Source organism: Olea europaea, chromosome 22 (assembly GCF_002742605.1).
Source record: "Olea europaea var. sylvestris chromosome 22, O_europaea_v1, whole genome shotgun sequence".
NCBI classification, from domain to species: Eukaryota; Viridiplantae; Streptophyta; class Magnoliopsida; order Lamiales; family Oleaceae; genus Olea; species Olea europaea.
The window spans coordinates 10716606-10731244 of NC_036258.1; the positions used below are offsets into that span (position 1 = coordinate 10716606).

Below are 14639 nucleotides of genomic sequence, written 5' to 3' on the forward strand. Positions count from 1 at the left end.
ATTCAGAAGTTTGTTCAGCAATAGGTAATCCCTAGTTTATGTACAATATTAAGTTGAACATTTAGTATATGAACTGCCTGTGACATGATTTTTAAGTATGTGTGTGATTTGTGACCTATGACCATTTACTAGTTGTGACCTATATGTGTTTTGTGAATCCTGGATTTGTGAGTACCTCTATATCAACATTTTTTATTGCTATCACCACATTCGATATGAAAAATTCTACATGCTTCTAAATTTCTTCACAATGTAAAACATCAAGTTTTGTAGATTCGACCCCCAAATCAAATGACGGTGATTGGAGAATATATAGAAGTCCAAAATCATCACTTGGATCCATTTTACCCTTTCATTTCCTGTCGACATTTGGTTCAACAATTTTCACCTGTATATTAAATAGAAGAATGTTTGAAATGTCTGATACAATTATGATCGTTTACAGAATGTGAAAATATCATGTGCCTACTTCCTCAGCCATATTAGATCCTTCAACTACCTGAGGTTTTTTATATCCAACTCCATGGTCATTTGTTTTGTCATCGAACCGTTTCATAATCTCGTCCATTGAACTGAAAATCATTGTTGACATCGATTCAGACAAAAACTACATGTTTGTTCTAATTTCCATCAATGTAAATTTATTTTAGCTTGCATTTGGACAATGGAATCCATTTTCGTCGTTTGCTCAGCATTCAGGGATAACATCTGAGACTTGATGTCATCAAGCTCCACAGTTAACACTTTATTATATGACTTGAGTTCAAATATTTGTATCCTCAACTCCTCAAACACCTAATAAAATAAATAAACTTATTATATGTGATTTGTTAATAGATATCTATAACCAAATATGAACATATATTGCACACTGAAAACACAACTTTATCATATGTGACCCAATCTATAACACGTGTGACTTGAAAATAATGATTGTGACCAATGATGGAAATATTTTACAACTGACTAAAATAACAACTTACATCACCCCATTGCACCCCCATGAGAATGTCATTCCTTTGAAGAATAATGAGCAACTGACGGGCTTTCATTATTCGGGAATTTTCCATGGGAAGATGTCTCCTACCATCTTGGTGGAGCATCAACGAAATCATTGTCATCATAATCATCGAGGACATGAGTCTGTCCAATACTACTATCTATTATCAAGAGCACAGATGAACATGACTTTCCACTCGTACTAGCACGATAAGCTAACTTTTTTGTCCTACTCTTAATCTTCAGCCGTCACACGAAAACTTATGTTGAATTGGCTTGTTGTATTGGACACCATTCATGTATGGCATGGCCATTTCAGTTTTCGAAGGTTCTAGGTCACAAATCTCAATCTACAGTACAGTATAGATTAGAAAAATAAAATTTCAACAGATCGCTACTACGTACATAACACTTACTAAAAACTTTACATTAGGGTTTGAGAAGTAGTCGGGTCTCCTAAACTTGGCAGTGGATTGTTGCTTGTTTGCAATCCAATTCTTGGTATCGCGATGCATCCTCAATATCTATGTGACTACAATTCCGTCGAGATTAGGAAAAGTCTCATATATCCATGCTTGAAAGGCTACTAACATACCTCGTAGCCTGTAGTATGAGGTCCTCATACTCAACCTATCTTTCAATGTGCCCAAAGTAGTTTCAAATAGTAACTTGTCCCATGAAAACCAGTTCATTGTAGAGAAGTCCTCATTGACAGTGAACAAGAAGTGATCAACAATCTTCTTGTAATCTCGGGGAAAGAAATATGTAATGATGAAGTGCAAAGTCTCACTCATAGCAACGTCATTATCTGGAAGGGTTTCAACAAGAACCAAGTCCGACATTTGGCATGCACATATAAACGTAAACTTGACGTCTTCGTGTATTACACTGTCCACTTGAGAAAAGTATTTTATCTTTAACTGTGACTGTTTACTTTCAAATACTTGTGTACCACTATTTCCAAAACATTTCAAGCCCGTAACTAAACAGAACTCCAAGATAGAGAATCACACATATCGCCCATAGACATAAAACCACAATTCTTTGTTGTTAGGTTGATGAACCAACCTCAAAAGGAAATAGTGAATTAATTGCGGTTGTATCACAATTTCAGGGCAATCTAGAAATAGGTAAAGAATGTGCCCATCAATATACGTTGTTGTCGTTAGCTTAAGTTTGTTTGAATGGTGGTTAGAATGCCCTTATTCACTGAGGTTGTAATCTTGCCTGGATACCAACTATCTTCTAGTATGAAATTGCTAGGCCTACATTAAGTATTAACACAATGTTAAACACTTGTATTGAAAATCACACACGAAGAAAAATGTTACATATTGTTTTAAAATTGGATCACATAATTATGGGTACAAACATAGATAATGTTGTGCACACTGTTAAACACTTTTTAACAAGGTCACAAATATAGATAAGGTTTTGCACTGAAACCACATTCGTAAACTCTTGGTCACATTATGGTCACATAACGACTCTTCATTTTTAGCACATATCATTCTTAAAATGTAGAAATGGTCATATATGAACTCTATGTATACAACACATATCATTCTTAAAAATAAAATTAGGACAAAGACATAAATAAGGTTATGTATTGAAGCCACATTTTTTAAAAAAACTTTGGTCTCATTCAGATGGTAAGGTCATATATAGAATGTGTATGCTTAGAAACACATCATCGATTATGTTCACAATCAAGTCACGGGCATACATATTGTTATGCGTTCAAGCCATAGATTCATAACAACCTCGATAACATTCGCATATCATGGTAACATTTAGCCCCTTCATGTTTAGAAACATATCAGTCACAAATTAAAAAGGAAAAATCAGTTTCCATAAGATAATGGATTCAAAACTAAAACACTAACCCATTTTAGTCACATCACAGGCACACATAATGTTATGCATTCAAGCCATAGATTCATAACAACCTAGATCACATTCGCACCTCATGGTCACATTTCGTCTCTTCATGGCTAGAAAACGTACTAGTCATAAAATGAAAAAGGAAAAATAAATTTCCATAACACATGGGATTCCCAAAACCCTAACTCATTCCAATCACGAACAAAATTGAATAGAATAAATGTCACATATGTCCAATACATCTTCAATATATCCTCCCCAATGATTTTTGAACACATACATATCACTTAAATTATAAAAAAGAAAGAAAGACGAAATAACCTTGTTCGAGGGCCCTTACCACATGATCACTGATGATGTGTGCTTTTTCAGTGGAGCTTTTTGGGATTTCCTTCATCTTTCCTCTTGCATCTTCCTTGTGGCATGTCTTTGACATTGATTACCCTTTCTGCACCCTTCGATTTCACCATTAGCACCTAATGTTTGCACTATAAATTTGAAAGGCCTAGAGCCATGTAATTTCCCCAAAATTAAATAAACGAAGAAATTGGATTTGGGCTGGAACTATACCGGACTACAGCCAGGTCCAGCCCCTCAAATTTCTTCCTGAGTAGTACATTCCCTTAGAATGGTCAATTAACTAAGCTTGTGTTTTCCTATGAATAAAACAATTCATACAAAAACTATAAATTGAAATTTTCATTAAGAGGCAAACACATCCCCTTCATTTTTTTTACACATACTTACCTTTTTTCATATATATGAGTGAGTATATATATAATTTTATTCTTTTACGAAACTTTTAGAATCATTGCATAATAAACTTTCAAGTTTACTGAATTGTTTTAATAATCGTTACTAAAAACCACAAATAATTGAACCTCTCATAAATATTCAAAATCAATAATTTAAAAAACAACACCATAACCAATGCTCTAACGCTAACAAGTAGGTCCTTAGTGTTTAGTATTTGTTTAGGTTAGCTAAAATACCATTTCTTTTTAATTGGGCAAAATTTTTCTGACACTTCTAATAGATATTGATAGAAAATAAACTTTCAGATGTCATAAAGATCAACAGAATGACACAAGGAATATTAAATTAAAATTTGGAAATAACAATATTGAGTAACAAATTGACATAATATTATGGATTTGATAATGAACTAAATATCAATAACTATAACTTAATTTATTTACATTCACTTACTTTGAAACTAATCGATGGAAAAACTACAAGCTGGATGAGGAGGCACAACATAAATTCAAGGAAATCATGCAAAAGAGCAAGCGTATCATCATGAAAGTGTAGCCTTAAGGCCCTAAACCAAAGAGAAGATTGTCGTTGCCACAACTAAAAATCAGATATGCCAAAAGTCACGAGCAATCACATCACGTACAAAATGATACCTTACATCAATACTTGATCCTCTCATGAAACATCTTATCCTTTATGCGAAAAAGACTGCTGACATTTCTAGGTCTTCATTGATTTCACCAAAAAATCATCTCAACCATATAGCTTCTTTACATGCCTCTGTAATAGCTATATACTTAGCCTCAGTAATAGAGAATGCCACTGTATTTTAAAATGTAGCACTCAAATTGATAGTACATTCACCAATAGTAAATATGTACTTTATAAGTGATCTCGTTTTATCAAGATCTCTACCAAAATTCAAATCCACATACCCATTGACCCACCAAAATCACTCCTAATATGCAAACAAGAACTAGTAGAGCCACTCAAGTATCTAAAAATCCATTGCACTACTTTATAATGTTTCTTTTTGGGATTTGCCATGTATTCGCTGATTGCATTAACTGGGTAAGCTAAATCTGGATTATTATAAACCGTAGCATGCATAAGCAATCTAACTGCACTTGAATAAATAACTGTAACATGCAATCAATGTCTTTATCGACTGTGGGCACAAAGCAGATGACATCTTAAAGTGGGTAGCTAAAGAAGTACTAACAACTTTGCATTCAACATATTGAACTTGTAAAGCACTTTCTCAATATGTCCTTTTGACTCAAATATTATTTGTCAGCTTTCCTATCCATTAAGATTTTCGTCCCTATAATTTTTTTATAGCACCCAAATCCTTCACGTCGAACTCTTCTCTACGCTGAGCGTTCATTTTCTTTACCTATGTTTTATCCTTGAGAGCTATCAACATATCATCAACATAGAATAGTAAATCTATGATAACCCATTATCGGCCCACTTAAAATACACACAACTATCATAATTGCTCCTTTTGAAGTTATGAAAAGTCATGAAATGAGTTAAGCCTTTTATATTATTATCTCGACAATTGCATTAGGCCATAAAGGGACTTATTCAACAAACATAGTCTTGTTTTCCTGAGACTATAAAATCCTTTGGTTGTTGCATATAAATATCATCTTCAAGCTCCCAATACAAAAATATGATCTTTACATTCAATTATTAAAACTCCAAATCATGCTTAGCTACAATACCAAGCAAAACTCTTATTAAGCTATGCCTTGCATCTGGAGAGAATATATCTATGAAGTCTACACCTGGAATTTAATTGTAACCCTTAGCTGGATCTTGCCTTTACTTTGCTATTCAACTCCCGATATACCTTCTTTGTTTTTGAACACTCATTTACAATGAACATCTTTCTTTCCCTTGGGAGTTTTATTAAGTCCCACATGCCAATTTTATAAAGTGATTCCATCTCTTCTTACATAGCAAACATCCATCTACCAGAATCTCTACAACTTGCTAGTTCTGAATATGCAGCAAGCTACTCACTGGAATCAAGATCTTCTTCACATTTAATGTATATTCCACCAATTCTAATTCACTATACTTGTGCGAAGGTCTAATCTCTTTTCTAGGTCTATCTTTAGTAATTGAATACTACTATACCACTAGTCGTGAAGGTGAAATGGTACATACCCTTATTTCTGAGCTAGACTATGATGAAGACTTTGATTTATCCCCTGAGCTAATTTCTAACTCTACTTGAGTACTTTTTCCCTATTGATTTATATTTACCATAATCTTTGAGAGGTAGTCTCAAAAGCATTGCATTCTCGTCAAACACCAAGTTTTTGCTCATAACCACCATATTTGTTTCTAGACGCCACAATTTATGACGTTTAACACCAAATTTGTAACAGAAAAAATGATTTCCTTGACCTCGGCTTCAACTTTTTCATTATCAACATGCCTATAAAGAAAGACACCCAAATATCTTTAAATCTGAATAATCAGAAGAAGAACTAGTCCGTACCTCTTCTGGTGTTTTTTCTCAATGACAATTGATGGTGGGTGATTAATGAGAAAACAAGTAATAGAAGTAGCTTCAGCTCAAAATGTCTTATGTAACCTAACATTTAAAGGATACACTGAACTCTCTCCATTATGGTTCTATTCATATGTTCTGCTGCACCATTTTGTTGCGGAGTCCTACACACCGTCAAGTGCAAAATCCTTTCTGCCTTGTAGAAACTATCAAACTCACTTAAATAAAACTCCAAACCATTATCAGTGCAAAGATGTTTTGCCTCTTTTCTAGTCTGCTTTTCAATAATTGTTTTCCGCTCCTAAAGGTAGCAAACAAATTACTCTTCTGCTTTAAGATGAAAATTCATACCTTTACCTCCTTTCTAGTCTGCTTTTCAATAATTGTTTTCCACTCCTAACGGTAGCAAACACATCACTTTTCTTCTTTACAATGAAAATTCATACCTTTATGGAGAAGTCATCAATCATTACCTCTTTCGAGGGCACTTGCGTTGTTCCCAATAAATCAAAATGGATGTAATCAAGTGTTCCCTTTGTGTTGTTCTTTTTTTTATCACCAAGAAGCCCTCTCCTACTAAAGTCAGCCATCCCTCGCTCACTATACTGCAATTTTACACGATAAGTTATTTTTCATGATTATTGCACATCTTGAAACCACTTAATATATAGTAAACCAATCCTTATTAGGATATATGTGGAAAGTACATGCCAAATCAAGTATCCAATTCTCCCAAGTTTTGGAATCCCCATAAGAAATTACAAGAAACTCTCAATCACTCTTTTACCTTCCACAACACTAGCTTCTCCTAAGTTTTCAGGTTGTTTTCCCTTCTAATTTGCAATAGTCATCATACTCTTATTTTGCAACTAGAAACAATCAGCTCTAATGCACCATTTTCTCTTACAAAAGTAACATACCTTATCTTCGTTCTTAGATTTCAATCTGTCTATCATATTTCCACTATGATTCCTTTTATGAGTCCTCCCACGCACAACTAAGCCTTCTGCTTGACTCTCTGCTCCAACCACTAGATACTTCATCTTTTCTTTTCACAATAAATTATCTTAAACTTCATTAACTGTGAAAGTATATAGATGATTGTATCTCTAAAAGTTATATACAAAGATGCTGTGAACACAATAATATTAAAGCAAGATTATTCTCACCATATTTAACCCCCATACTTTCCAAATTAGCCACAATCTCTATAAACGTGGTCAAGAAATCCTCAATCAACGTACCTTCAAACATGTGGTGAGAATACAAGCTCTGCTTCAAGTGTAGCTTGTCAAGCTTTTTATCATGCAAAGATACTCCAATTTCAACCACAATGAGCGGCACTCTTCTCGTTAAGAACATCCTAAAAATTTTGATTTAAGATATGAAGATGAATTTGGGATTGGGCCTTTCAATCCCCATGCTACTTGTCTTCCCAACTCCAAGTAGAAAGCATCTTATCAAATCTCAATAATGCATTACCAAATCCATCTACGTAAGCACATCGCACATCTTTACTTGCATAGTGAAAACCTTGTATTGCCATCCAAGAGCAGAATATCATATTTCATTATTGCCATAATTAAGAACAGCTATGCTCTGAGACGAGCTTGTTATAAAGAATCAAATATGAGAACACCAAAATTTATGTGGAAACCTATGATGGGAAAAAACCATTGGCACAAAAGATAAAGCCATTATATGAATAGAATTATAGTGAATATTTCTTTTAATATGTTTTTAATGCTATAAAGTCAATAATTTCGTGGAGCATATGTAGGACCTAAAAAATATGATTTAGATGGAAAGAGGATTAGAAATTACGTAAAAAGAAAGAAATAATATTTCCTTGGATAACTTGGTCGCTTCAACGAGAGCCTCGTGGGAAGCGAGCATCACAACACCGCTCAAGCACCAGGGCAAGTGAGCAGCAATGATTGTGCCTTCGATAGTACCCAAGCGTTGAGTTACTCGTTAAAATCTAATTTTCTCATTTTCTTAGCACTTACGCTCCCCATTTGGGCACCCAAGCTGACAATTCCTATCCTAAATTACACTTAGCTTTCTTTTCACCTCTTCAACACCTCTTTCATCTAATCCACCAATATATGACAAAATAAACTTCAACAGAAACTTAACAGAAAATTCGAGATTCTTAAGTATGCCTAAATCTCTATGGCACAAATGAAACTGTAAAACAGATAAATAATCTAAAGATATAAGCAATTAGATTCTATCCTTAACCCAATAATTAACATATCCCTACCTCTAATTGCTTCATTATTTCAAAAAGTAAAAGAGGCTCACCTTCGGGGTTTACTAGAACATGATTGTAAATGGGAAAACTGTAATTGGACCTAGAATTGAAATATAAAGAAGTCGAGCTAAGGTTAGGGCTCGAGCAAGTTCTCATAGCTTCTCTCTATTTAATTCGGTGATAAAGTACCTAATTATTGATGAAATTGAATGAATTCCTATTCACAATTGTGTGATTATGGCTTTATAGGCCAAAATCCAAAAATGGAGGAGAAGAAAGTTAAAGGAAGGACAAAGGACCAAAAGTACACAAAAGCATGACTTTAGGGATCAAAGTATACAAATGTTGAAAGTTTAGGGGCCTTGGGCTACAATTTTTGGAGGCGTGATTGAAAGGAAAGTCAACATTTGAGGACTAAAATCGACAAGATAAATAATTGGGGGACTGAAAGGAAATTATCGTAGGACCAAACTGTAAAAAAAGGGATGAGTGGCACTAACCCCCAAGGGCACATGTTGTTGGCCAAGCCCTTGCAGTGGACGTGCTGCGTCGATTGCCTTGAAGTACAATTTTCATTAAGTGACGTGAAGAATCCTTTGCTGTAAGTGATAGAGTAGCCTTATCAAGCACCGATCGAAGGGTTTTTTTTGGCTTTTAAAATAAAAAAAAAAACCATGTTGCAATTATGGGGAATGATTCTTAGGCCCTTTTAAATGAACTTTTCAACCATTTTAACCCTATTCAACCCTTTCATTTCTTCTTGAACATCCTAAAAACCCTAGCATAGAGAGAAAAGGGGGTAAGCAAAAAGGGGAGAAAATATCACAAGGAAAAGGAAAAATTATTGGAGAAATCAAGACCAACACCTTGCAAGCTTCAAGAACCCAACTAGGGGACGGGGTTATTTCTTCATCTTGTATCTTACATTGTATTTTCTCTACTATTGTAATGTGTTCTTCTTATCCTTTTTACTTGGCTTTACTTAAATACATTGAGCTAAATTTTTTGATGTTGGGATGACTGAGGAAGCTTGACAAAACTATATTAGTTTCTATATTTACTTGTTAATGCATATATGCTTAAATTCTTGTGCATTTACCATTATTTTTAGTGCATTATCATTATTGTGACCACTATGTGATTATATCAAGTGATTTGCACGATTATCGATAAATTCTTGCACATTTTAGACCGAGATGATAGAAACTTTAGGTTATCGTAGGAAATAGAAATACACTCCTAAGCCTAAGTAACCCTTTGAGCCATTTCCACAAATATGTAATGCTATTGATTGTGTTTAATCGATATAGAGGTATAGTGGGTTAAATTAATTGATTAGGATTAATTTTACTCGAGAGAGGCAGTTAACTACAATAGGAGAATCGGGTGTGATAAGATAAGTGAGTATTTTATTAATTTATTTATCGAGAAATTAATTTATTGACAGTCAAGTGGAATCACAAATCCCAACTCGATTAAAATTCAAATTCTCATCATTGTTATAATTGTACGTTTTAATTGAACGTTAAAATCATTTTCTTTCTGCCTTTAAATTCAAAATAAAATTGTCTGTGTCATCGTTAAAATTGAATTTAATTATTATGTGATTGGAGGAAACGCTCTTTGAGGGTCGATCCGAACTCAAAATCCATTTTATTACTTGATCGCGACCCGTGCACTTTCGGTATGTATTTATAACGAACATCTGGCTCCAACCAGCCTCTTCCAGATGTTGTAAATTCTACTCATGTACATACACATAGTATGAAGAGATCAAAGAATGTAATTATCAATAAACTTCACCCAAATAAGAGAACTTCACTTGTAGATTTTGCATATGTTATTGGTGGGTATTTACAAGGTGTGTGTGGGTTTGTGCTTTCATTGTAATGAAAGGCTTTGGTTAAAAATTATATTTTATAATTCTAACCAATTAAATCGGTGAACATATGGTGCTCGAGGGTGAACCTAATGAAGGTCCTATGCAGGCATCTGTCTGTACTGAACTTTGGGAAAAATATTTTTACCAGCACTAAGATTTGTCATATTCAAGCTATTATCATCGCTCATATTGAAAAATTAAAGGGAGAAAGTGAAAACCCTTGGAAATGAAAAGAGATAGAAGAGAAAACCCCTAAGAGCCTTCAAGCTTTTGCTATCCTCTTCTTCTGCAATAAGAGAGAACCCGTTAAAGCCTTAATCTTCTGCTATCCTCTTCCTTTGCTATCTTCTATTGTCTAAAACCTAGAAATTAAGACCTAATTAAGGCTGTGTTTGGATTATAATTTCTATGGAGTTTTGGTGTGGTTTAAATGTTGGAAAATCAAAATGCAAAAATCATGTTGGAAAGTTTTTTATTTAGAATTCAAGTATTAATTTAATTGTTAATATTAATATAAAATAATTCAACCCTGTTTCAATTCATCCCAACCCAAGATTATCCGTCTCTCCTCTCTCACCACTCGCCATCATTGGCACCGATACAAGATTCCTATGGCTGATTTCCAGCTTGCCACTTTTAGGGCCCAAGATATTCTCCCCGCCCAGTCCAAAATATTAGCAAAATGAGTAAATTTCCAACCTGCCACTTTTACTGCGTTGGGCGTTCACCGTTCAACCGTTTATCTTCAATGGTGTTAGCGCAGATTCGTGCACAGCAACACTGCTGCATCTATTTTTGTGGTTTTGTTGTGGTGCTTGTGGTGGTGGTGGTTCTATGTTGTGCGATGTGGTGGTGGTTTTGCCGTTGGTGGTCAAGTGCTCAATTGGTGGGGATTGGAGTGAAATTTAAATGCGGTCAGAGGTGGTGGAGGGTTGTTGAGGCTATGTCACGTGTCTGTGTTGTTGGCGGCATCGGGTTATGGTGGTGGTGGTGGTAGCGGTGGTTCGGGGCTACTGTGATTTTCAACAATGGTGACGTCGAGGTGTGGTGAACTTGTGGTTGGTGGTTTGGGGCTTTGGTAGTTTTCGTCAGTGGTAGTGTCGGGGGTGTGGTGGTGGTGGTAGCAATGGTGGTTTGGGGGTGGTTTTGGTGGTGTTGGGGGGGGGGGGTTTGGGGGGTTTTTGTTGGTTGTACAGGTAGAGATACTGGCGGTGATGGTGGATCTGGCGGTGATTTTTATTGGTGGTGCTAGTGGCCGTGGCGACGGCAACAATCGTAGGGAAAGAGTGTTCGCAATTGGCGATAGTGTTGGTGCAAGTAGTATGTGATCGATTGTTTTGTATCTGTGACCAAGTATTTAACTGTGAACTAAAATTTTGATAATTTGTGATCGAAAAATAGTACGTGACCAACAAATTTGAAAATATGTGATCAATAGATAAATTGTGACGTATAATTTTTTTAATTTGCGACTAACGAAATAAACTGTGACTTGTAAAAATTATGATTTGTGACATCAAAATAATCTATGACCTATAAAAATTTTTATTTGTGACCTCGAAATAATTTGTGACCAATTAATTTAGTAATATGTGACCAGTAAGAAAGTTGTGACCTGTAATTATGTATCTGTGACAATTAATTGTATAATCATGATTTTATTATATTTAATTAATAAGTTTCTTTTAATTAATTATATATGTACTTGAAGTTTGAATTTTTAAACTATATACCTCACTTTTGAATTGGTATAAACTATACCACTGGATCATGATTTTTTCCCTTAAATGTTTGAAAGGTTGGTAACTTAGTGTCGGATTTTGAACTGTTATGTGGGCTGTCCATTTATTGTATTGGTTTATTTTTGGGCAATTTACACAAATATTGAAGAAATGGGCTGAACCAAAAAATAAAAAAAAATTAACTTTTGGTAAATATTAAAAATAACATCCTAAGTTAATTCTTAAAGATAAGTACAATAACTTTTAGTATAATATTCGAGTTATAATGTTTTTTTTTTTTTTTTTTTTTTTTTTCTTATTTTTTTTTTTTTTGGTTACCTCTATTAATCTCACTCACACTGTATTGGTAGTACTTAAAAGAAGGTCATGTGTTTGATTCTTTGGAACACGGTAGAAATCCATGAAGGATAAGATTGGTTTAGATTCTTTCAGAACGGATAGTACGTAAGTTAAGAATTTGGACAGAGAGGTCGGATAATTACAAAATTATGGACCTATTGTCTGCTTTGGGAGAACTTAAGCCCATCTTACCCCTCACAATTTTTTTATCGTGTTCTTACAATTCAAACTCAAGATCTCTACTTAATGAGAGACTAAAGTTGAATCTTGGTATTAATCGGACAGTTCGTGAGGCTAGCCAACTCATGCCCTTTAATACCCCAACATCAGTTTTAAAGACATCAAGCCCTTGTTTAGCCTCCATTTTAATTAGATTTTGGGAAAAAATATATATATTTTGGAATTGTAATTTTTTGAAAAATGTGTGGTTAAAATGAGGAAATTTTTTATATTTTACATGTAATATCATTTTATTGAATAACATGTGGGTGATAAGAAGAGAGAGAGAGAAAATGAGTTATAATTTTAATAGAACCCAAACAGGGGATAAAAGTCTTGGTGGACTTTGATAAAGGACAATTATTTTTAATAGATATTATGAAAAAATATATTTATTTTACTTCCAAGTGCTTTGCTAAATATTTATCCTCCAAAAGATGAAGGGGGTATAAGCGTCGAAGGGATCCAGTCATCTTATTTCCTGTGTTACCGAGGTGTTATTCAATTGCTCGATAACCGAATCAAAAGTTTTTCATCAATGTCTCCTTTCGTCTCTCCAGCACTCTTAGATTGATCATCTTGTTGATGACCTTAAATTTTCTTCCACAATATTTATGTGATGACAGCTGAATTTAATAAAATAATAATAATAATAATAATAATAATAATAATAATAATAATAACGTTGAAGTGTAAAAGATCGTCAAACCATTTTCTTAATTGACTGCTTTTGCATCCTAACAGGATGTTCTAGTGTGTAGTTGATACTTGAGTGGTGAGGAAATGATCGGAATTCTATTGACCACGTGTGCAAAAATCATGTTCAACAGAACTGACAAATACAATATGCAACTAAATAAGTCAAACAATGCCCTAACTAGACGTGCACAAAGCATTACATTATGAGACGACAAAAAGGAAGAAATTAAATCAGTGAAATGCATGTTACAGTTCATTTTAGGAGGAAAATAAACATCGCAGATCATGGGGAATTTGCTTCTCAATTCAAGAGGGGAAAAATATAATAATAAAAATAATTGCACCCCAACCTCACCCCAGAGGAAAAAGAAACAAAATAAACATAGAGAGCTATTATACATTGAGAGCGAGGCCGCGATTGGAAAACAAATTTCCCAACAAAATTAGCTCCACAGCTCTTGGTCAATTCAGCTAAGGCTCCTGGTTCAGCATGGTATGTTACCTGGGCAATGATGTATGAGATATGTGCCACTTTTCGAAGCTTTTGAAGACTATGAGGACAAGCTCCAGATTAGCTTACAATATTTTCGCATCATGCGGACAAGCTCCAGATTAGCTTACAATACTTAATCCCCATTTCTTCTCTGAGCTAATGTTGCAACACGAGCCAAAGAACAGGGATCTGAAGCATGCATATATCTAAATGCAACAGCGGCAGATGAGTTTAGGTTTCGATGCCAAGAAGTACTAGAGTCGACCTGCCACAAGTGCTTACTCATTAAGTTCATGAAAACAACACAACCAAATCAGGCTGGCTATGATTGGCTAAGGAGGGCCCCAACTATTTGCTAACAGCAAAGTATTTTTAAATTTCAGGGAAAAGTATTATCAGCTATGCTGCAAAAACATTGTTACAAACTCAATAAGTACAAAATCTGCTAACAAAGATGAGATTTTGACATGTAACTCAATAGAACAAGTAGAGTTTAGAAACGAGGACATAAATTCAGTAAACTGGTTACACATGCAACTCAAGTAATAATATATTGTATTCCAAACCAACCAACCACCTACCCACCCCAGGAGCGCAAGCACTCAAACACCCATCTGAAGTCTAAAACAAGTTAAGGCACTTCTTCTATAGATATCTGTGACTATATTAAGTCGTTACTCCTGGTGTGTAAAATAAGCAAAGACCCTTCTGATGCTAGTTTCTGTGACCACATATAATTAGCCATATCCCATCACAAAGAAAAAATTAGAACAGGAATTCAGAAGGAAAGGAAATGAAGAATAAAAGATAAAACATAATAGAAACAAAAATCATGACAATAA

General features: G+C 34.5%; 1 long non-coding RNA gene across 1 annotated transcript; it reads right to left on the reverse strand.

Moving 5' to 3' along the window:
- Positions 1–13462: 13462 nt before the first annotated feature.
- Positions 13463–14630, reverse strand: LOC111371697. Its single transcript, XR_002698628.1, has 2 exons — positions 13885–14630; positions 13463–13806 (listed from the first exon to the last, which is right to left on the reverse strand). It is a non-coding gene; the product is annotated as an uncharacterized LOC111371697 (long non-coding RNA).
- Positions 14631–14639: the final 9 nt, after the last annotated feature.